This window comes from Pinus tabuliformis, chromosome 1_2, assembly GCF_031772625.1.
Source record: "Pinus tabuliformis cultivar Carrire ecotype Pingquan chromosome 1_2, CPIR1, whole genome shotgun sequence".
Taxonomy (NCBI): Eukaryota; Viridiplantae; Streptophyta; class Pinopsida; order Pinales; family Pinaceae; genus Pinus; species Pinus tabuliformis.
The window spans coordinates 118,258,118-118,281,485 of NC_142298.1; positions in this window are offsets into that span (position 1 = coordinate 118,258,118).

Consider the following 23,368-nt stretch of genomic DNA (forward strand, 5'->3'; position numbering starts at 1 on the left):
CAACTTCGATGTCTTTGTGAGAGATGAGTTCTCTCCCTTGGGAATCTTTGAGCTTTATGATTCTATTGTGTGCCCTGTGATCCATGGTGGATTTATGAAAAAAAATTGTGTTTCTTTCTCCCTCTCTAATCCACTATATCCTTGATTTTGTCTCCAGAAAATCTGCTTTTGCAAGCACCTATCTTGCCATTCTTCATGAAAAGAATCATCTAGCTTTTTCCACTCCTCGGTAAAGCCCTCTATGATGTTGATCTGATTGATCTCCTGGAGTTTCTACTCAGCTTATGTTTTGGCTTTGAAGATATTACCAAATTCATTTTTGTTCCAATATTTAAGCCTAGATTTGATATGTTTCAGTTTCTGTTGGAGAAGTAACATTCTAGTGTCTTGAATGTTCTGATCCTATCTCCACCATTTGTCATTATTACTGGTGAATTCAGGGTGAGATAGACAGGCATTTTCAAACCTAAAAGTTATGTTTCTTGGTGTGCCCATAAAAGTGGCTTCTAGGTATACGGCCAATGGTCCAAACCTCCAAAGGGAAGAATCGAAGCTATCATGGAAGGGCCTGAGAGAAAGAGGTCCTCTGAAATAATAAATCTATCTAGTTTAGAGGCAACTTGTGAAGCCCCTTCCCTCTTGTTGTTCCAGGTGAAGGTCCCATTTATTGTCTCAGTGTCCACTAACCCCATGTTCATTATGAAGTTCTGGAAGCCCATGGAATCTCTTCCTAGCTGTCTAATACTGCCTTTATTCTCTGTAAGAGATCTTATCATATTGAAATCTCCTGCAATGATCTAGGGAATATTAGGCTGTCTTGCTCTTAGTTCCTCAAGGAAGGTGAGAAGCTTGAGTTTGTCTTCTTGCTTTTGAGGTCCATAGACATTTGTGATCATGTATATCTCCTTATCCCCTAAATTTTGACATACCAAATAAAGATAGTTTCTAGATGCCTCAACATCAAGGATTCCAAATTTCTAAGGATCCCACAGCATGAGAACCCCTTCCCACTGAGTTTTTTGCTTTGACCTCTAAATACTCATACATGATTAGCCATTTATTATGAATTTCTCTAATCTTATCCAGGTCATGAGCTTCATTAAGAAAGATTTGTAAAGGAACAACTGGTGATATATTTCATCTTACCTGAGTTAATCAATAGTTTCATTCTGTGTTTTTCTTCCTCTTTTCCTGCATGGGTTCTTTAGAGATTGTGCTTGTGTTTCCTCCATCATCTTGACCCCTCTATGCTCTTGGCTTTCATGATTTCTTTTGACTCTAGATCCCTTCAATTGTGGTCTCCATAAGAAGAGTTGTTGAACCCTATCATATTCCTCTTTTAGCAGGGAGTTCACTCCTTTGGTCGTCCCTTGTTCCAGAAATTTCTCTAGATCTAGATTTTCCCTATCTAGAATCTCCTGCAGTTCCTGGTCCTCTGTTCCCACCTCACTTGGAGTCATCTCGTTGTCCCTATTTATCTCCATAATTCTTGGAAAATCCTCCTTTTGTTGGTTTTTATCTATGATATCTTCCATTTTGTCATCCCTTTCCTTCTCAATGATAATGTTCTCCATTTCCTGGTTTGTTTCTTTGTTTCCTTCTTCTTCTTCTAGGATCTTAAATCTATTGTGGCTCAGTTATATTTCCTCATTGGTATTCTTTTGCGGCCACCTTCCACATTTCCCTTTGCCCCCAGTCTTGGTAAAACCCTCGGGATTTTTGTCCACAGTGGTGTTCACATTTCTCTCCATGTTGTTTGTTGGAAAGTCCCTATATAGATGCCCATGTTCATGGCATTTGTGGCACCTAAATGGGTTGTGCTCATATTCCACTATCTACACCCGTTCTTCATCATATACTTCTAAAATTATCACGTTCGGAAGTGCTCCAGATAAATCCATTTCCACACATATCTAGGTGAAGGAGGTATATTTGCCTTTCAGAGTCGCATCTAAGATCTTTATAAAATGCCCCAGTTTGTTGCATATTGCTTTCAAAGATTCTTGTAGCCAATAATCCAGAGGAAGGGAGTATAGTCTGATCCATACCAGTATCTATGTGAATGTCTCACGTTATGGGATAAAGTTAATCATCCATGGTTGCATGTAGAGGCCTGTCGCAACATAGAAATATGGTCCTCCTTCGAACACTCTGTCTTTATCCTCTAGTCTTGTGAATACGACTACGAAGAATCCCTTAGATCCCATATGAAGGTGTATTTCCCCCTTTGGCTTCCAATGGCTCCTTATCCATACTTGTAGTGCCCTCTCCGTCGGCCATATCCCCATGAATTTTCATATGACTGCATATTTCGTCATATGATCCCTATGCACTTGTAGCATTGGGTCACTTAAGATGACTCGAGCTATCATGTTCGACTTGGGTTTGCAGACCTCAGTTGTCCTTATGGAAGTAGGTTTTTGACCGCTATCCCCTTTTTCCTTCTCCTTACTAGCTTCCAACTGCTCTGCTTCCTGTTCGTGAGGTTTGCTGCTTCCCAATGTTTCCGTGTTTCTTGCCTCTGTTGCCTTCTCCAGAGGTTTCTTGAAACTCTGCTTTTGCGCGCCCTTTTTTATATTGGTAACTACTTGACTGTAGGAGGGAGAAGCACTCCCCCCTGTGTGTCATGCCATTGTACCCAATGCCAAGACCCTAGTGCCAACCCTAGATCAAGTTGTAGAGCTCGATTACGCCCTTAATAAGACTACTTTCTCTGAAACTCATATTAGCATCCGGTTTTGAGTATTTGAAAGTATGTTGTTTTCTTAAATAATTTTTACGTGAAAAGAATATTAGCAAGAAAGAAGCACAATTTTGTTCTTTATGCAAGTTTACATGAATTTTGGAATCCCAAGGAGCATAATTTTAAATAGGGGCACAAGATTTCTAAGTGAATTTTGGACTACATTGTGGTAGAAGATGGACATTAAGTTGAATGCCTATAGAGTTCCATCTGTAAATAGATGGGAAAGCAGACGTGGTCAATATGGCTTTGATACCTATTTTGAGGGGTTACAATCAGAAGCATTCAAAGACTTAGGATGAAAATATTCTATACATACAATACTCTGATAATAGAGTAGTTCACACCTCTACTAGTAAATCCCCATTTGAAACTTATTTTGTATATGTTTTTCCTTCACCTTTGGATATTGCATATAGATAGCAAGGAGGAGTGCAGGATTTTCTTACAAGGGATGTCTTAAGGGTAGAAAAAATTGTTGATAATATCAAGAAAATAAATCTACATGCATAGTAGACAAAATAAAAGTCACAAGAAAAAGGAAAGGCTAGGCATGATCAACACAGAACATAGAAGTCATTCAAGCTAGGAGATAAAGGATGGCTACAGTTGAATATGAAGAGGCTACAATGTCCTAGTAAGAAAATAAAGGCTCTATGAATGGTCCCTTCAAGATACTCGAAGAGGGAGGGATATGATACCTACGAAATCAATCTACCTCCATACATGTCCATTTATTCAATGGTGAATGTAGAAAACGTAAAACTCTATGAGCCTTCTATGCTAGTTTAGGAAGGGGTACTGGTCCTACCTTTTGTAGAGGATTTAATTTCAAAAACTAAAAATGAGGATTTTTGAAACCAAAAGGCTCACTAAATTGGGAGGCATGATCTAGATTGGATCACTATATTATTTTTCATCCGTGTTAGTGCTTCAAAGTGGAAAAGTTATAGAAATTAGCTCATGGTTCTATTTTTAGTGGCAGGTCCTAGTTTGATGGATTTCATGAAAGATTTTGGGATCCAAAAGCTTGCATTCACATATACCCTTTGGCATTGTTCTGCACTTAGATACATTTCCAATTTCACAATAAATAACTTAGGTGGAGTTCGTCTACAAAAGGTATGCCACCTAGAAGTTGACCTTCCTTTTTTGACCATCATGATTTGTGAGTTTGCCACATCAACCTATTACTCATGGACTAGGGGTCAAACACATGAACCTGATGAATACTCTCAAAGGGTATATATTGTAACTCTAGTTGTTAGTTAAGGGAGTCAAAACTAACCATTAGTAAGTTATCAAGTTGTGTTATAACAAAGCCACTAGGTGTTAACGAAGTTCCACTCTATTTGAGTGCATTTCGCTCCATAGATGAGCAAAGTAGTTGAGAGTGGAAATAGAGAAAGAAAACAAAGAGGGTTTATGTTCTATAAAGGTACATGGGCTAGGGGTCTCAGTCCTTTGTACTTGCATCCATCTACATTTTGTGAAAGAGAGAGCTGAGTTATGACACCTTCTAGCTAGGTTTTGTCTCGAAAGTGTTTCCTGGGTCATACATTGTGTTAATATAGTTTTTTGAGTAATTTTATATTTGTTGTCTATTTTATGGATATTTACATTTTGCATGTATTTATAATAAATAGTAACTTAATAATTCCGTAAATATAAGGAAAAATTAAGATGCATAATATATATTTCAAATTTCAATAAATTTCTTTATCATATCTATTGTGATGAACTATTTAGTGAAATATCCAAGACAATTAATAAATCAAGATGAATAATGTTCAAAATGTGTTGTGTGGTTCTCCTATAAAGGAATTCATCAAGAAGTGGTTGAGGAGAAAGTTAAAAGGATACAAATGTGGCACACTAGGGTTGAACATAATGATAATATTTTTATGATAAATATAACCCTATATTATGAACATTTTCTTAGGTGTATGGTTTACAAGTGGAAGGTAAGGTTAATGGTCCCAAGGAAAATAAGGAAACTTTTGATTGAAAAATCATCTCCATTGGGGTTCTTAAATGGAGCCCAATAAACACTTTAGTATTTTGATATTACTAGTGGAAAATTTGTTTTATTTTATTTCTTAAAAGTAATTTCATTGAATTCAAAAAACATTTTGGTCTAAAAATAAACCATTTTAATTAGTTTTCTAAAATTAATAATTTTAAAATGAATTGATCTTATGAAATTACATTACTCACAACATTATCAAATCAGTTGAAATTAGTCTCCAGGCTTTTCCAATATATTTAATATACACATATGTTTAGAAAACCCAACACAATATTTGATGGGCTCTATAAGGATTAGGATTAGGTTGACCTTGGATGATTCATTAAATCGAGTCCTATGGCAAGCTAAACAAATTGTTTTTTGAAGGTTTGAATGGAGTCCTATGGCAAACTAAACAACCATTTTTTTTAAGGTTTTAGTCAATGGTATCTGATGTTATCCTTTGATATACTTTTTGGTTTATAGTAGTGATTGTAATTGTCTTATGTAAATGTAAGGATGAATTTCAATAGTAGGACCAAAATTTTAAATGAACTTAGTTTTGAAACCGTTTTGTATAAATGTATATTTTTATATTTTAAATAATTAGAAATAGAAGTTGGATCTGGTTTGAGTATGAAAAATGGATATTTTGAACTATTTTTTGGACAACTAAAGAAAGCACGTTTTAAAAAAATTAATTATCCATTTAACTATGCTTATGAATCACATTTTTCTTCTTTAGCAGAGAAAAAATACCATCACTTTAAGACAATTAGGCATCATTGCTTGCTTGATAGTTATGTACTTAAGCCAAAATTTTATTTAGTATATTTATAGTGAAAGGATTATGCACCAAAGTGATTGATCCCATCTCTAATTTGCACTGTATCTTTATTTAGCTTTATTTATAAAAATACTTAGTATTATTATGATGTCGTTACTCTTTATAAATTATTATTTTGGATTGATAATAAAGGTAGGATTGAACTACTTCATGGTGCCATGATCATGTTATCTCTTTAAAATTGTTTTTCCATTGTTTTCTCAAACTTACACAAATCTTATGTAGTAATTCAGTTTTAACGTTGTTTTGCCACGTTATAATGTTAGTGCGGCCAACGTCGTATCATTTAGCTAATCTTTTAAGGATAAACAACCTTTAAAATATAAAGTCAGTGTGGTTAATTTACATTATTATATTATAAATTTAAATTGTTTTGCTTGAGATACTTTACTGCCATGTTATAATATTTCTAAACTATTTTAATTTACATGTATTATTATTGTGTTGAGAAGTGTTGGATGAAAGAGAGGTTGTAATGCCTTATCTTGTAAAGTTATGTTATTTAAATATTTTGACATAATCAAATTACACAAAAATAAAATTAAAATAAAAAATTAATAATTATAATCATTAATTAAAACATTATGACACAATAAAATTATATAAGTATATTTTAACACAAATAATTAACTCTCTTCTCTCGTATATATATATGACCAACTCTATTATCTTATCTTCATTATTCAATTTAATTTAATCCTTTTTGACGGTTAACCCTTCCCCAATTTCTCCTTATTAATTTTATTAAGTAATTTTACACTTTCTTAATCTATTTTTATGTTGTTTTAACTCTTTCTTATTGTGATTATAACTTACTCTATTTTTATACCTTTTTAACCTAATAATTTAATTTAATAACATCATTTTATTTTTTTAATATAAATTATTAACCCTCCTCTCTTTAGTATCAACTTCTTCATCGTCATATATATATATATATATATATATATATATATATATATATATAGAGAGAGAGAGAGAGAGAGAGAGCCATTATCTGATTAATATTTATATTAGTTCGACCAAAATCTATTATTATTACTATTATTTAATTCCTCTTTCCACTTTACCTGGCCTTCTCAAATTATTTTAACTACTCTCATTAAATTAATAATTATTAATGAACATTCTCATACTCTTCACATTCTGTAATGGCCATATCCTTTCTCTTCATATTCTTAGTCTAGCACTTTTTGCAACACCAATATGAGTTTTTTGTCCCGAAAGATGGGTGAAGTGCTCACCCAAAACATCAGACACCTCAATGAGTCTACATAATATTTTAGAAGAATTTTTCAACATAATAACAATAAATTTTATTAATTATAATTGTTTTTTTTGTAAACTTGGTAGTAATTTTGCTATTTATATTAACTGGCCAAAATTAAATTTTTCCATTTGTTCCAGGTGGCCTCAACCTACCCGTAGGAAACCAGGTTGGCCACCTACCAACGTTAAAATTTGTCCAAAATTTGGATAATTCTTTCTCTATCAACCTAACAACATTGTCTATATTATCTATACTACAAATCAACTTTGAAAAATAAAATCTAATCATCATGAAACTGAAACAAAATTTATTTGGATCGTTGTTTTACTCCTCATGTGAGGAAATTATGGGGGCTGGGGCTTTGGTACTAGAACCCAGCATCTCGCCTCTCCTCATATCCTATAGAGTTTTTTCAATCCTTCCCATTGATAGGTTGTTTCGATATGTTTGTATCTGAATTGCCTGCCATCTCGTTGAGTAGCTCTGATCTGATGGGATCTTTCTCTTTGGTGTCCTCCTGTGCCTCCAGACCTTTGCTTGCTACCTATTCTTTTTTGAGAGTCATGGCCTGGGCCACAACATTATTCATGACCTAGTATTGCTAGATCATTTGTCTAAATAGGGTGTGCTGTCAGTGGGTGTTTCCCAGGTCTTGAACCATATCTACCCATTATTCCATGGGAATATCTTGGTTGGTAACACTGTCATTTAATTCTCGCTCCCGATCCACTATTTGGACTCTGACCTCAGGTGGGTTCCATGCCATGTGGGCATCAGTGAGGGTCTTCATATGCTCCCATCATGTCTTTCTCCCTCTCTTACATTGTTCTCTACTAGAGCTTCCCACCCCCGGCTGTATTTTTACCTGTTCCTCTATTTCCCTTCTTGGTCGCTTCTTTTCCATCTGTTCCCATTCTGACATTGTGACTGTTGTTGTTGGATTCCCCCCATTCGTTTTCCTTCACACAATACTGGATGCAGATTATAATTAAACCTATAACATAACCATGAAGAGTATCATTATTCCGTTGGTAGAACACCCAATCAATTTTACAATGAATTGAGCCTTGTTTGGTGTCCTGCTCAAGACGAAATAGCCCGAGTTTTCTTAGAATTCCCTTTAGTTTTCTCCTTGCCTCTCAGGTTAGTCTCACTCCATCGGCCATCACCCGTAAGTTTCATCGTAGAAAACATCAAGGGGGAGCCATTAGGGGGGACAAAGTTTACTTTCTAGACAATTCGAGGAGAATTAACCATGGAAAGCCTATCAGGGGAACTAAATGGAAGAACCTTAGTCCTGTTCTGCACTACACTAGGTAATTATACTCCCTTCTCGCTCTTCTCTACATTCTTTGTTCTAATTCAATCTCTGGTTTCCCTCTCATTTTTGCTCAAGAAATTTCAGGTAGGTTTTTCAAGGACTGTGCTATCTCATGTCTCATCTCATGAGGTCTCCAGGTTGGATTCTTCTCTATTCTAGATAATTACAACATCTCCTCCAATCCTATGGAGCCACCTGGATGGAGCAGGATTCCTCAGGTCAACTCCCTTTCCATGTTTTGTCTTCTCTCCCCAGCATCCTCCTTTCTCTCTGAGCACCTTCTTCAGAGCCAGAGTTTTAATTATTTCTTCTCTCACTCTTTTATCTATACTCTCAACCTAGGTGGTATTTGAGGAGATCCTAGTTTCGACTCTTACAAAGTCCATACCTTTCTGAGTCTCCTACCCAACAACTATAGAATTTGACATCACTATACTTATGAGGTTTAGGAAATGAAGAAGAACATACCATCTACAAGATTTGGCACCGCTACTTACCCTTGTGTGCATCGTCTTCCTTCATCTGCCACCTTCCTCTGCTCCTGCTCTTGTTCTTGCCTTCTGCATGTAACTACCAACTCACTCTTTGCCCATTTGTTTTATTCCCCTTTCCCTTCTTCCCTTTAGTGTACCTACCATCTGTTCATCACATTTACTCGCCACCCTTTCCCCATGCCTTCACCTTCGGATGATGGCCCTCCATCCCTTCCCTCTATGGCTATCATTAACTCATGCATACCTCTGGTTTCTCTTGCCGTGAGTCCTCCTTCATTTTACTACCAGTAGCTAGCATCATTCTGTCAACTCTCCCGCTGGCTCCCCTGCCTTCCTCGTTGTCTTCCCTTCTTGGCTCCACCTGCCTCCTCTCAGGGCATTCTCCCTCCCTGCCTTGTCCTTCCACCTGCCCTTCCCTTTGTCCTGTCCCTCCACATACCAAAGTGATCGTTGTCATTGCGCTCATGTGGACCATTTCTGACATCTTCACTTCCCATCTATGTTTGCCTACCTCCTCTGCTTTTCTACACCCCGATCAGGGGTTATCCTCTTGCTCCTTATATTTTTCTAGTATTTCCACTAGTTTCTTCATTTCTTCCATGTGTAATAGCTCTTATGCTTCTATATCTAGGATTCTACCTACCTGGTCACATCCCTAGTTTGCTAGATTTTCCGATGCCACATTTCCCATCCTTCAGACATGTGTTGGGATAATGTATCCTATCTGTTGAATTATCTTTTATATTTCTTGGATCAGCAATGTAGTTCTCTAGGTTTATCTGATTCGTTCCTACTACGTTCCTTCCTGTAGCTTCTTCACCATTTCTATCACCATTTTTTAGTCTCCTTCTACCTATAGTCTTTGGAATCATTCTATTATCATAATTTCTAGTCCCCTTTTCATAGCATTAAGCTCTGCTTCATTGGTGGTCGCATTTCCACGGCCCATGGCATGGACTCTGAGTGTTTTCGCGTTGTCATCTCTGAATAATCCTCTTGTCCCTGCCGCTCCAGGGTTCCATTTTGAAGCTCCATCAAAATTAAGCTTGATAAATTCCTTTTTAGGCCATTTATAGTGGTTTGCGACCTCTCCGTTGTAGGTATGGTTCTTCCACGAGGATGCGTTTAGCATACTAGGTTTCAAGTTTAGGATTTTCATTATTTATTTTCTTGTGGACTACTTTTCCAATCTTCCTCATAACATTTCTCTACCACTATTTTCTCTCTTATGTTTTAGATTATCTGATTCCATTTTTATGCTTCTGTTCTTCTTTCTTCTTTGAAGCTTAGGCTGTTTCTTTCCTTCCATATTTCCCACAGGACGAACCCTAGCGATATTCTTCAGGCTCGGTTCAAGATTGTATTTTGGTAAGGATTTTTCTGCCAATTACCTATTGTTGTCTTCATGTTGTTTAGATTCCTATCACCAACTCTGAATAGTTGTTTATGATGCTTCCACAGGTGATCACCATATCTGCATGTATTGGTCATGTCCTCCATTGTTTCTACTTGTTCTCAACATAAGTAGCATATCGACGGTCTTTGCAGCCCCTTTTTTTTGCAGTTGATCCCATGTAAGTGCACGCTCGTGGCATAGGATCAACATGAAGAAAGTGACCTTCGGCCAAGTGTTTTATTGCCATATGCTTTCCTAGAAAAAAAATTCTTGATGCTTGAGATGTTCTGCTTGTAGGTTGTACTGCTCTTTAATTTTGAACATCGCTTTAATCCTGTAACCCCCTCTTAGTATGTCAGACCCTTCTGATTTTGCTATTTTTCTAGTTTCCATTTCATTTTTAGATAGCTTCCACTGGGCTGTTTCTAGTGCATCTCGCCAGTCCAATTTTTGTTTCCACTTTCTCCAGTATTCTCCAGGATCTATGCACGAGAATCTTCTAACTTTTTTCCCAATGGATGTTGGTATATTGGTGGAATTCTTCTAGTTGAGGCTTACTATTTAGTTTAATTCTCTCTCTTTCCATGCTTCTTCCTAGAAATTGTCTTTGTTACCTCCTCTGATTTCCTAGAAGCTATGGTTACTGATCAGATTTCTATTATCTGTGGCTAGGTTCCATATTACTAAGCCTTTCTTGTTGTCTTCGGTTATGAGCTTTCCTTCTGGTGTCCTAGGCATGTCATACTTCCTCTCCCATAGCTATTTCCATAGGTCTACCCCTCCATGGATCCATCTCCACCATAACGTTTCCCACATGACCTGATTCAGTATATAGGGATCTCAGAGTCCTAGTCCTCCTTCGTTTAGGGGTTTGCTGAGCTAGTTACAAGATAGAAGAGCCCATTTTTTTTTCAGTTCTAGGCCCTTTCCATAAACACTTTTTGAAGATGTATATCATCTTTTGGCATACTGTTTTTGGAGTCACTTGACTAGTGAGTTGGTATATTGAGATAGATTGTAATATTGATCTTAGTAATATTACACAACTTGGCATATTTAGCGTCCTAAATGTCCAGTTCTGCAACTTTCTTTGGATTTTACCCAACAGGGGTTTTCAATTTTCCATTTTGTTTTGCTATCATTTAGCTAGACTCCTAAGTATTTTGAGGGGAAATTTCCTATTCTGAATCCCATTACTCTTGCTAAGAAGGCTTGTGCGGGTGCTATTTTGTTGAAGAAAAAGATATCAGATTGATCTTTGTTTATCTCCATCCCTGAAGCACTAGTGAAGTCTGTTAGAATTTCATATTTTTCCTATCTTCCTTGAACGATGCCTGTCCATACATCATTACGTTGTCTACAAATTGTTGGTGAGTTAATGGTAGATCCTTCCCCCATATTCTGAGGCTAGTGTATTGTTCACTTCGAACTTTCCCCTTTATGTACCTTCCAAGGCCTTCTGCTGCCAAGATAAACAAGAACGGGGGAAATGGATCACCATGCCTAAGCCCTTGGGTTGCGTTAAATGCTTATGTGGGAGAACTGTTGATTAGAATTGAAAAACCTGGAGTTTTTACGATCGACATTATCCAACTTATCCATATTGCATCAAAGTCGAGTGCTTTCAATATTCCTTGTAAATAATCCCAATTCAGTCGATCATAGGCTTTTGCGAAATCAAATTTAACCAACATTCCTTTGGTTTTTGTTTTTCTTAATGAATGAAATTCCTCTTGTGCCACCACTATGCCGTCCATTATTTGTCTTCCTTTGACAAACCCTATCTATTCCTGAGATATCAACCCAGGTAGTATAGGTTTTAAACGATTAACCATAATTGTAGCCATAATTTTGTATATGAAATTAGAAAGTTCTATTGGTCTAAACCCTTGTGGTTCTTTCGAATGCTCTGTCTTCGGGATGAGGGCCAGAAATGTGGAGCTCAGGACTAGGTGCATTCTTTTGGTGTGCCTGGACTCCACTAATTTCACTATGTCTTCGCCTAAGAGTGGCCATGTCACCTGGAAGAATTCAGCTGTGAATCCATCTGGCCCTAGAGCTTTGTTTCTCATCATATTCCTAATGACTTCTTCTACCTCTGTTTTGGATATTTCTCTTAATAGGGCCATGTTATGGTCTGTGCTCACCAGGTTAGGAATGTGTTGTATGATTTTTTTTATGTTCTCCTCCCTTCTTAGGTTTGGTTCTATCAGAAACCCTTTGAATTGATGTACTAGTAGATTATCCATGTCCTCCTCTTGTGTAAGATGATTGCCTTGCTAATATACTAGGGAGAAGATCCCATTCTGCTACCCATGATAGATCATTGCTTTGTGAAAATATATTGTGTTTCTTTCTCCTTCCTTTAACCATTGGATTCTTGATTTATGTTTCCATAATATTTCTTCTTGTTGTCTTCTTTTTTCCATTTTATTAATCAGTTTCCCTTCCTCCTCTGCTAGCCCTTTACTTCTACCTTCATTGATTATTTGTTGTTGTGGTTCCTTCATCTTTGTTTGGATTAAATCCTGTTCCTTTTGTATGTTTCGAAATTCTTCCTTATTGCATTTCCTTATTTTTCCTTCTAGAACTTTAAGTCTGAGTTGAAAGGTGTGCATTAGGTTTCTCCCTACTATCTCACTATCATTCCACCACTCCTTCATTTTATCTACTAGGGTCATTTCTCTTAGCCAAAATGCCTCAAACCTAAAGGCTCTATTTTGGTTTCCTTGATTCATTTCTACTTCGGGTTTAATAATCCAGTGGTCCAACTCTAGACACTAAAGAATTGATGCTTCATAGAATATGTCTTTGTTAATGAAGTGTTTTGTTGCCAAGAATCTGTCCAGTCGAGAGGCTATTTTTTTTCTCCCTCCCGTGCTATTATTCCACATATATTTTCCATTTATGCTAGGCATGTCCACCAATTTTAGTACATCTTGTAAATCTCCAAATTTCTCCATTTCTAGCACTTCTCTTCGTACTCCCCCTTTTTTCTCCTCTATTGTTGTTATTAAATTGAAGTGCCCTGCTACTAGCAAACGTTTTTCATTGTGTAGCTCGCTAAGCTTCTTTATTTGTTAGAGGAAATTTTCCTTTTCCACTAGAATGTGAGGGCCATATACTGCAGAGACTAGGAACCGTTCTCTATTTCCTATCAGGCGAAACTACCCTGTGAGGATTCTCTTCATACCTATCCAGTATTACACTATGATCTCTGCTGGGTTCCACATTATTTCTATTCAACCTGCTCTACCTCTTGCATATAAGGTCATGCATTCATACGTTCATTTTATTTTACTTAATATATTTTCCATTTTCCCTCCTGTAATTTTTGTTTCTTGTATCAGCATGAGTTGAGGTTTTTTGTTTCTTAGTCTTTTATTTAAATGTCTCTGTTTGCCTCTACTATTGACACCTCTTATATTCCAAGATGTAATTATCATAGCAGTACCACCCTGCCTGTATTCACCAACGTTTCTCCCATAATATGTATAAATACATGTAGGCTTATTCAACCTCCTTTTGTTCTTCCTTTCATTTTATTTGAGTATTCTTGGGAGTTCTCTTGATGCATCCCCAATTATTTTGCCATCTCCACCTGTCCTTGCCCCTATTTAGCTTGATATCATTGGAATGTCTCTCTGTATAGTCTTTTCTGGTCTTCTAGTATAAATAGTTCATCTAGGTGTCACCATTCATTCAACAGTTTCCTCAACACCACTTCTTCCATGCTTAATTCGTCTCCCTTACTTGGGTCAATTTCCATCCTCTCCCTATCTTCCTTCTCCCCTTTCTCTACTAGCTCTCTTTAGGCTTTCCTCTTGGGGTTGACTTGCCTTGACTCGAACTTCTCTTCTTTCCTTTTTCCTGATAGTCCATAGTTTGGGCCTCATTTTCTTCTTCTTCTTGCAGCGCTTCAAAGCTATTTGTTTTACTTGGCTGAGCTTGATATTCTTTTTTCCCTTCATTGGATTTTTCTTTTTCTTGTCTTCTATTACTTTTCGCTTCTTCAAACCCTTCATTATCTTCTTGATGTTTCCTCTATTGTTTGTTTGTGTTCTATCCCTCCTCTATGTTCATTGGACACTCCTTAAATAGGTGTCCATACTCATGCCATCTACAACATCTGAACATGATGTGTTCATAGTCTAGAGTTTTCTACCATACCTCTTCATGGTATTCTAGTTCCACTTAGTCTGGTATAGGCTCATCTATGTTCACGCATACACATATTATCGCATATGAAGTGTATCTTCATTTTTTTTATTGTTTCTGCTATTTTGACAAATCTTCCTATCATATTTCCAATGCCCACCAATATTTCTGGTTCCAGAAATCCATCGGGAGACCAAATAATATTACCCATACCGGAGCTGCCAGAAATGTTTCCTTATTTTTGTCATATCATTCTTCCTAGCACCTCATAAACAAACCAACATTATAATGAAAGTAAGGACCATTTTCAAATACTTTTTCTTTGTCTTGCAAGTTCGAGAATATTACTATGAAGAAACCTATAGCTCCCCGCTTGAGCTCGATATGACCTTTGGGCTGCCATTTTTTCCGTATCCATTTGGTGAGGTCCTTTTCCATCGGCCAGACTCTGATGACCTTTCATATTAGCACATGGTATCTCATGTAGCTCCTATATCGCTCTGGTTTTTTCATCGAAATGATGAATCCTAGTTTCCCCATCGCACATGGTAAACATTTTCCTCTACAACCTGCTTGCCATCATGCCCTGAGGACAAGTCCTAACATTTTGTTGGTGTCTCCTATTTCTTTTAGATTACTTGTATTCTGGTGGGAATTCCCTGCCACTGCGTCTCGGTAGGATGGGATTTCTGGCCGCCCCTTCTTCCCATGTCATTCTGACCTGGTTCTCAGCCTCCTAGTTTGCAGCTTTACAGATGTCATCAGGTTTTTTGGGATCATGGTTGCCTCTCCATTAGGGTTTCAGAGCTACTAAGAAAAAACCTATCTCAAACAAACATTAATTAATTATAATTATTAATTATCAGTATTATCAATAATTAAACAAACTAAGATCCATAGTAACTCCAGATCTACCTAGAGCTGAGAGAGATCAAATCTCTTTCGCTCTAAAATAGTTCTGCAGCTTAAGAGGATTGATCCTTCTGTACACTTGGTAGATTTAGAGTTAAGATGGATCTAGGCTGGTGTATTATATAAATGATACTTTATGACTATGTTATAGTATGTATTATTATATATTATATAAAATGTTTTTTTTTTTTGTCTGAGTAATATCGGTATTATATTCTAAAATAGAGATTACATGAAAGAGTTGAAGGTTTTAGATTACTCAATCAATAGGGAAATATGACCATGTCAAGAAATGTACCCATTTATGAGAGTCAAAAGAAAAAAAATTTCCTAGAGATTCAAAATTCCCCATACATATGCTAATATGTAGGCCTCGAAGGCCATGAGAGAAAGACAAATAAAAAGGAAACTAAAAAACTAAAGACATAATAAGAACTAGAAAAATATGAAGAGGGGTGAAAATCTATAACTGTAACCTGGATCAACTCCTTGTTGCTACCTGGTGAACAACGAGTAGTAGGGGAGATGCCAAGATGTTTCTTGATCCACTCTAGCTCCTGTTCTAGGTCTTTCATGTGTCTATGCAAGGGTTTCGTGGAGAGGAGGAGGTCCTATTTCTTCTCATGTATGTCTAGTAAAACCTTGCCAGGTAGGAATTTCATGTTCTAGTATAGGTCCACTGTGTGCATATATTGGTTAAAATGCACATGTGTTTTCCCTGTATCAAGCACCTAGTCAACCAGATCTGTTATTACCTTTGTGTCTGAAAGATGGTGCATCGTGTTATTTCCTTCCCTTTTGGCATGCGAGAGTTATTCCTGAATAGGGGGTGGGGTGAGTTCTCGAAAGGGAGCTACTACTTCCTCGACTTTGAGTTGTGCTTATGCACTCCCTTGATTTGCAAACTCTTGATAGTACACTACACCTTTGCAACACGTTCTCTCTACAATGGTGAAGTAGCTACATAGGGAGGAGAGTAAGGCCAAAGAATGGGTTTTGGAGAAGAGATGAAAATGGATAGGAGTGAATAAATTTTGATTAAATGAAAGAAAGATATGCTCCCATAACAAAGGTAATTAGTCAAAAGTGGGATAGAGTGGTTGAGAGTTTCAGCAAAGGATATATCTAATGAGAAGGAGCTTTACGAAGAGCCTACAACCAAGAGAGGGTGGGGATTCCACAGAAGTGCAGTGGCTTAGTGACCAATAGATAGGAGTAAGAAGCAAAGTCTCTACTAGGAGTTAAAGTCAAGACAACAACTCCAATGGAAGAGGAGGCAAGAAAAAACAGGAGGTGAAAAGGATTAACCTTCCATGGAAAAAGGCCTCATTGTATTGGTATATGGCTTCACAACTACAAGATGTTCAAGATGATTCCACATAGCTAAATAGGTTATTTTCTAATAAATGTTATTGTAAGACAATTCGAGTTGTCAACAAAGTTAATTTAAATTAGTCTCTAGGTGTTTCCAATATACTAAATATACACATATCTTTAGAAAATCCAACACAATAGTTGATGGGCTCTATAAGGATCGATAATAGGTTGATGTTGGATAAGTCATGAATGGAGTCCTATCAAAAACTAAACAACCAATTTTTTGAAGGTTTTAGTTAATGGTGTCAGATGTTACCCTTGATATACTTTTTGGTTTTATAATAATGAATATAATGTGTAAGCATAAAGTTCGATAGTTGGACCAAAATTTTAAAATGAGATTAGTTTGAAATGCTTGTATAGGGGTATATTTTTTATATTTTAAATTATCACAAATTGAAGTGAGATCTGATCCGAGTATGAAAAATGACTATTTCGAAAAGTCTTTGGGGCAAGTAATGAAGGCATCTTAAAAAAAGAAAAAAGTAATGATCCATTTAACTATGAATATGAATCACATATTTCTTCTTTGAGAGAGAAAAAATATCGTCAATTTAACAAAATTAGGCATCATTACTTTCTTGATAGTTATGTAGAATTTGACATAAGTCACAATTTCATTGACTATATTTATGGTCAAGGGATTGCGCACCTAATTGATCGATCCCATCTATAATTTGCAATGTACCTTTATTCATAAAAATAATTAGCGTTATTATGATGTCATTATTGTTTATAAACTAGCATTTTCACCGGATGTTGCAAAGGAAACATCGTAAGTCGGTAACATATGGAAGAAGAGTATAGATGAAGAGATATGTGATGTGTTATTGTGATCTAAATGTTTCCCAATTTGGAATTGTTTCCTTTGTAATAGAAATGACTGGCTCTACACTTGGAAATGTCGAGTGATAAATATATACTAACTTTATAATAGGTTATGAGGGCCTGCATAAACTTACATAAACTTTCTTAATTTCGCCCTATTGTAACTCTCTAGTCTAATAAAGGCATACTCTTCAAGCCATACCGACAAACCATTTGGATTTGCAACCATGAATATGATATGCTTAATGCCTTGAGTCCAAACTTTTGGCCATGAGTTCAACTCAAAGAGGCTACCTTTGGAAGAAGTTTTCCTATATGGATTCCCAAAAATTCGAGTGTTTCTTGTTAATGAATACTTGAGAAGCCTATCTGTTGTGGGGAAAAGTATCCGACTCGGAATGACCCTATCCCTACTCTAAGGGTGATAGTTCCTTAGCAACAACTGAAAGTAAAGCTTTGATATTTTTCCTTTATGAAAGTACAGAGAAGGAAGAAAAGATTGACCAACCGATGTCTTTCGCTTTTGTTGATCCTGTCCTCTCTCTTTGCCTCTTGTTCCCAGCTCCTTGCTCCCTTTGTCGGCCCAACTACACAAAGATCCTGCAAAAACAAGAGAGGGAAACTACAAGAAACATGTACTCATAACTGATGCATGGATTAGAATGGATCAAATATACAGATAAAAACAATACATCATTGCAATACAAGTATATAGGAGAACATCAAAAGCTTTATTGATAGAAGAAAAAGGTTCTGAGAAGGTTACAACCATAAATGGCTCCAATCCAGCAGCACCTCCCCAGCAGCAAGAAATCTCCTCTTTTCCTCTATAAAAGCAATCACCCAATAGCTCTAACTGTAAACCAACAGCACTTCCTTGCTTTGCACAAAATTCCAGCCTCCCTAGACCTCATAGAAGAGCTCTATATATAGGAGATTTGGAGAAAGGATGAGTCAGCTTGAGACTGACCTAAAGCTGCCTTGTGTCCTCTCCCTCTTCAGTTAACTTCAGTTCTTGAGTCCACTTGGAGATCCTTGCTTCCACATGGAGATCAAGTACCTCTTACTCATCATAGGGCGAATTCCTTGAACCAAGTGTCAGTTTGGAAGCTTCCTGGGCAGTTGACACCTTGCAGAATGACTGTGCCACTTGGCCAATCTCGCCCAGCGCAGGTAGCCTTCATTGGTTTTGACTTTCAGTGCAGGTACAAGGAGGAGCAGTTGACATTCAGCGCAGATGCTCAGTGGAGCAGCTGACATGATCCAAAAATAGCCTGTTTTTGAGTGTTTTCAGGTGGAGAACTGATAGGAAGTGCTGTGGTTTGCTGACCTTGTTCCTCTAGGGGTAAGAACAACATGTTTAGGGACTGAGGATCCCTGTAATTATTGACATTTCATGCTCCATGCTGCGAGGCACAAAAATGTCTATAACAGTTGCCCCCTAAAGTATGAGGTCGTTTATCGGGTGAAATGCTTTATCCAGAGGGTCCGAAGTTCATTCAAGTGCTGAGAGGTGCCCTGTAATACAATACAATACAATATATTATTTTTCATTCTGTTTTCATGATCTAGCTGAGGCGGGCATTCCCATGCTCAGCTTTATAAATACATTTTGGTACATAGAACAGACGATCGTCTGATGGTAGACTGATAATTTTCTGCTGAAATTATCATCCTTTGAATAGGATGATCATCTGCTGCAATGATGTACATGACAAATGCTTTTATATTTCTGAATATGTATCGCAGCCCGGATGGATGAAACTAGATCCGGGGTCTTCAAACTCGTTCGATCTTCACTCTAAGTACAAGTCGATCCATGTGAGAATTTCGCTGAAGTCGAACATGGAAAGACATCGCTTGATTACCGGTCAATGATGAAAAACCGTTAACAAGCGCGAGAGGAATCACCGATAATGATAATGACCCTCAAGGTACTGCAGTACAATTCACGTGGCGTGAATAAAGGACTTGGCGTCGAACGCCACGCAAAATCTTCTGGTCGAAGGTCATTGATGTATACCTGTCGCCGGAAGTGAGAAACTTGCCATTGAGGCATGCAAGCTTCAAAGTACTGATGGGGTTGTTCCTAGATCAACTTCTTGGATAATGAGCTGAAGTCGACAAGAAGCGATCCGTCAAAGGAGGGCCTTAATGAATCCCACATCAATGACACGGAACGGAGCTAATGATTTTAGTGGAGGTGAAAACAAACTGTGACATATGATTCAGGGTGGCGATCATGAATGGATGAAGGATAATGTATGGCAGTGGATGGGACACGGTTGACACTTTCAGAATGACCTCTCTTGAACATATAACGACACTGATGCGATGGATCGGTAGCATTACCCCAAAATGTGGATGGTTTGGCGAAGACCATGGTGATGAGACCGGTGAATGAAACAACCCAACCCGATGTGGTACGGAAGAAAAGTGTCATGTTCAAGAGCGACTTGCTACCATTAAGCTTTGATGTTCTCCCAATTTTTCCCCAGTCATTTCTGACCAGTACCTCTTTATTTTTGTCAAGCTTGAGGAGGATAACATATGCTTGTTCTATAACCTGCCCTTCGGGCAAGCCCATCGCTATGATTTAACGAGCTTAGCGATAGGGAAACTCGTTCTCGTCTAAAGACAAGTTTGTCGCTATTTAATCATTTTAACGAGTCTAACGACAAGGAAAACTTTCATTTTTAGAGAGTCTGAAAAGGTACAGAAAGTTAACTCCATAATTCCTTTTTCGTCATCTAATCCCTTAAGTCCGAAAAAGTATAAAACAATACAGAAGGGATGGGTGTTCGGTACTTTTAACGAGCCGAACAAGACAAGCGCTCGATCTTTTTGTGTAATAATCCCTCAGGTCCAAAAAGATTGAAGTCTAAAAGAGGGATAGCTCTTCCGGTCCCTTTAACGAGCTGGAAGGCCAGAACTCGGCAAACTTTTCATATTTTACGAGTCAGAAAAGAGCTCAAAGATGACTCGTCTTTTGAGGAACGAGTGATAAACAGGGATAGCAACTGATTCCAGGTACAAATTGGAATTTTCCAATCACGGTAGTGTCACAAGGATGGCTAGGTGAAATCACTCTTCGCAGCTGTTCCTCAAAATGGGTAAACAATCATATGGGGGTGAACGACCGGCCAAATGACGGTGGAGGTGATGGATGAAAACACGACCAAGGCTTTTAAGGCTGATAAATTTACGATCGCAATGGTTATTTACCGGGATAGGTTCATTTTTTAATGAGCTTGAACTCTGGTGGAAACTTTTGCTCACGCTTTTCTATTTTTTAACGAGCATAAATTCCGCGGTAAAACTACTCGATTCATGGTCAAATTTGATTTTTTACTTTTACTAGCTTTTCTCTTTTCAAATGTAGTACTTCACCTTCAATTGCTGCAACAAACTTTGTTAGAAATGGACAATATTTTCATGAAAATGAGATTATAACCCTAATATTTAACTTTAAACTGTGTAAAAAGTCATAAAAAGGTGTTTTTACCTCTCATTTACCATTTCATTTGCATTTTGCTTGTTGGAGCTCTGGAGGTGCCTCTTCTTCCTTGATTTTCACCAGCTGATTCCAGGAGATTCTGTGGACGATTTTCGGCGCCGTTTGGACCAGGTAGGAGCTAAACCTTAGCCCTTCTCTTTCATGGTTTCCTTTTTCAGTTTCATGCACATTTTTCAGGGTTTCTGAGCCTCAGGGGTTTCATCAAGGCGCCCTGGCATCAGCGCAGGTTCTCCTTTCGAAACCTGCACTGCATGTCAGGTTGTCTTAAGGTAGACTGTGCCTCAGCGCAAGGGAGAGGCTCTCTGCCTGCGCTGGGCCTAGAAAAACTGATCCTGCATGTGATTTTCGATGATTTTTCGCCAGTTTTTCATCAAAATTAGGAACTTACTCCTTCTCTTGTTTTCTTGCAGGGAACTTTGAACAAAATGTCCCTTACATGGTGAGAACGAGAACATGAAGCAGAGGACATGGTTGCACTCCATGACCCGGTCACGGTGAACGCGCTTCGGAACTGTGGCCTACTGAAGTTCTTCCGTATCTCTAGCATGAGAGCACAGATTTCTTTACTGCAGTATATGCTTGATGCTTGGGATCCTGTTAACCAAGTATTCCAGATTAGGGGGAAAACCATCCCCTTGACCATAGAGGACATGTACTTCTTGACTGGGTTGTCAAGGCAGGGTGCCCCCATTTCTTTGTCAGGTACGGCTCGAGGGACTAATTCCACCAGAGACTATATCCGTCAGTATTGCCGGGAAGGTTCACAGCCGAGCAAAGACGGCAAGATCAATATCCGTGACATCACTGACAGGTCTCTTAGGTCCATTCTTTTTACCATTGGTAGGATGGCCGGTAGCGCAGCTTTACATGTTGCCAACAGATCTTACATGCAGCATGCCTTGGAGTGTCTCCAACCGAAAGTGTTTAACTGGTGTGATGCAGTACTTGTTCAGATGAAAAGTCAATTGACCAAGGTAAAGGACGGGAGGCTGAAGAACTTTGGATTTGGTTCTATTCTGACTGCCTTCGCCTTGGAGAAAATCCCATTGATGCAGCCTCAGTACATCATACTTGACTTGCCTTCTCCGACCGAGCCACGCATGCAGAGGTGGGTTGACCACATGTCCCGACATGCTGGTCAACCTCAGATTACTTTCACTGAGGCCTTCTTTAGGTGGTTCGAGCGTCAGGAGATGGTGTTTTCTGAGTATCCATATGTGGGTATGGACTACCGAGGTGATCCGGACTTGGTGCTACCGGATGGCGAGCAATGGGGCGCTATTGGTAAAATCTCTGACCATATCACTGTTTATTGTTTTTACTCATGATGTTACTGTGCAAAACTAATCAAACTCTTGGGTGCATGCAGATGTTGGTCCTGTTCGTCCAGCAGCCCGTCCACGATCGCCAGCTGCTGCCCCAGCAGCAGAGTCTGCTAGGAGAGTTGTTATTCGCGACCTTGGTGATACTGAGACACTTACAGCTGTGTAGGAGCAGGTCGAGAGCCTTACTCGTGGTCTTCCGAATGTACAGATTGATGAGTTACCTTTACAGTTGCAGCGGCACACTATTGGCGTGCCTAGACGATGGACTCGTCTCTTGCGCATGATTGCACAGACCGTGACGTACTATCATGAGCACCACTAGGCTAGGGTGCCCCCTAGCATCTTTTTGAGTTCTAGGTCATACGACCAATTTTGTTTTGATTACAGCACATCATGTACAAACTATAAACAACTTTATATATTTTGATTTTCGGGGTTTATTCTGGTTTATTTGCGATCCACTTGCATGGCACCGATGCATCTCTTTTTATATATGTCGTAAATGTCTATCTAATACATAATTTGCTAATGAATCTGTTAATGTGTTCAAGTTTCTGGAAATATGTTGGTATTGAATTGAATCAAACTCTCTTTCCAAAATCTTAACCCTTAGAAACATTCGATAAATAGCTGGATTGCGGACTGAATATATACCAGTGAGTTGTAGTATCACAAGCTGTGAGTCTAGCCTAACAATTAGTCGGCGTATACCATGAGCGATGGTATCAGAGAGGAATTCAATCAACGCGCTATACTCAGCGATGTTGTTCGTTGACTGCCCAATACACACACCTCTGAAACTCACTAACTCGCCGCTTGGATCAAAAATGGCCCAGGCTGCGGAGGACAAATTCCGCGTACTACGACTCGCTCCGTCGGCATATCCTACATATGTCTCAGAAAAATTCGACATCTGCAACAAACGAGAAGGGTGGATTACTAAACCGAAACAAACACTTTAGCGAAAACAAAATACAACAAAAGCACTCAGGTTACTATTCAGGCATAGTAACGCTTGAGGTACAACCCGTTGCGGGGTTGCGCCAGTGGTATCCCGTCATAATCCATTAACTCGTAGGCTCCTTTTGCTAACACCCTTTTAACAATATAGGGACCCATCCATAAGGACTTAAATTTTCCTGCTCCTAATTTGTCGGATTCTTGGTCGTAAA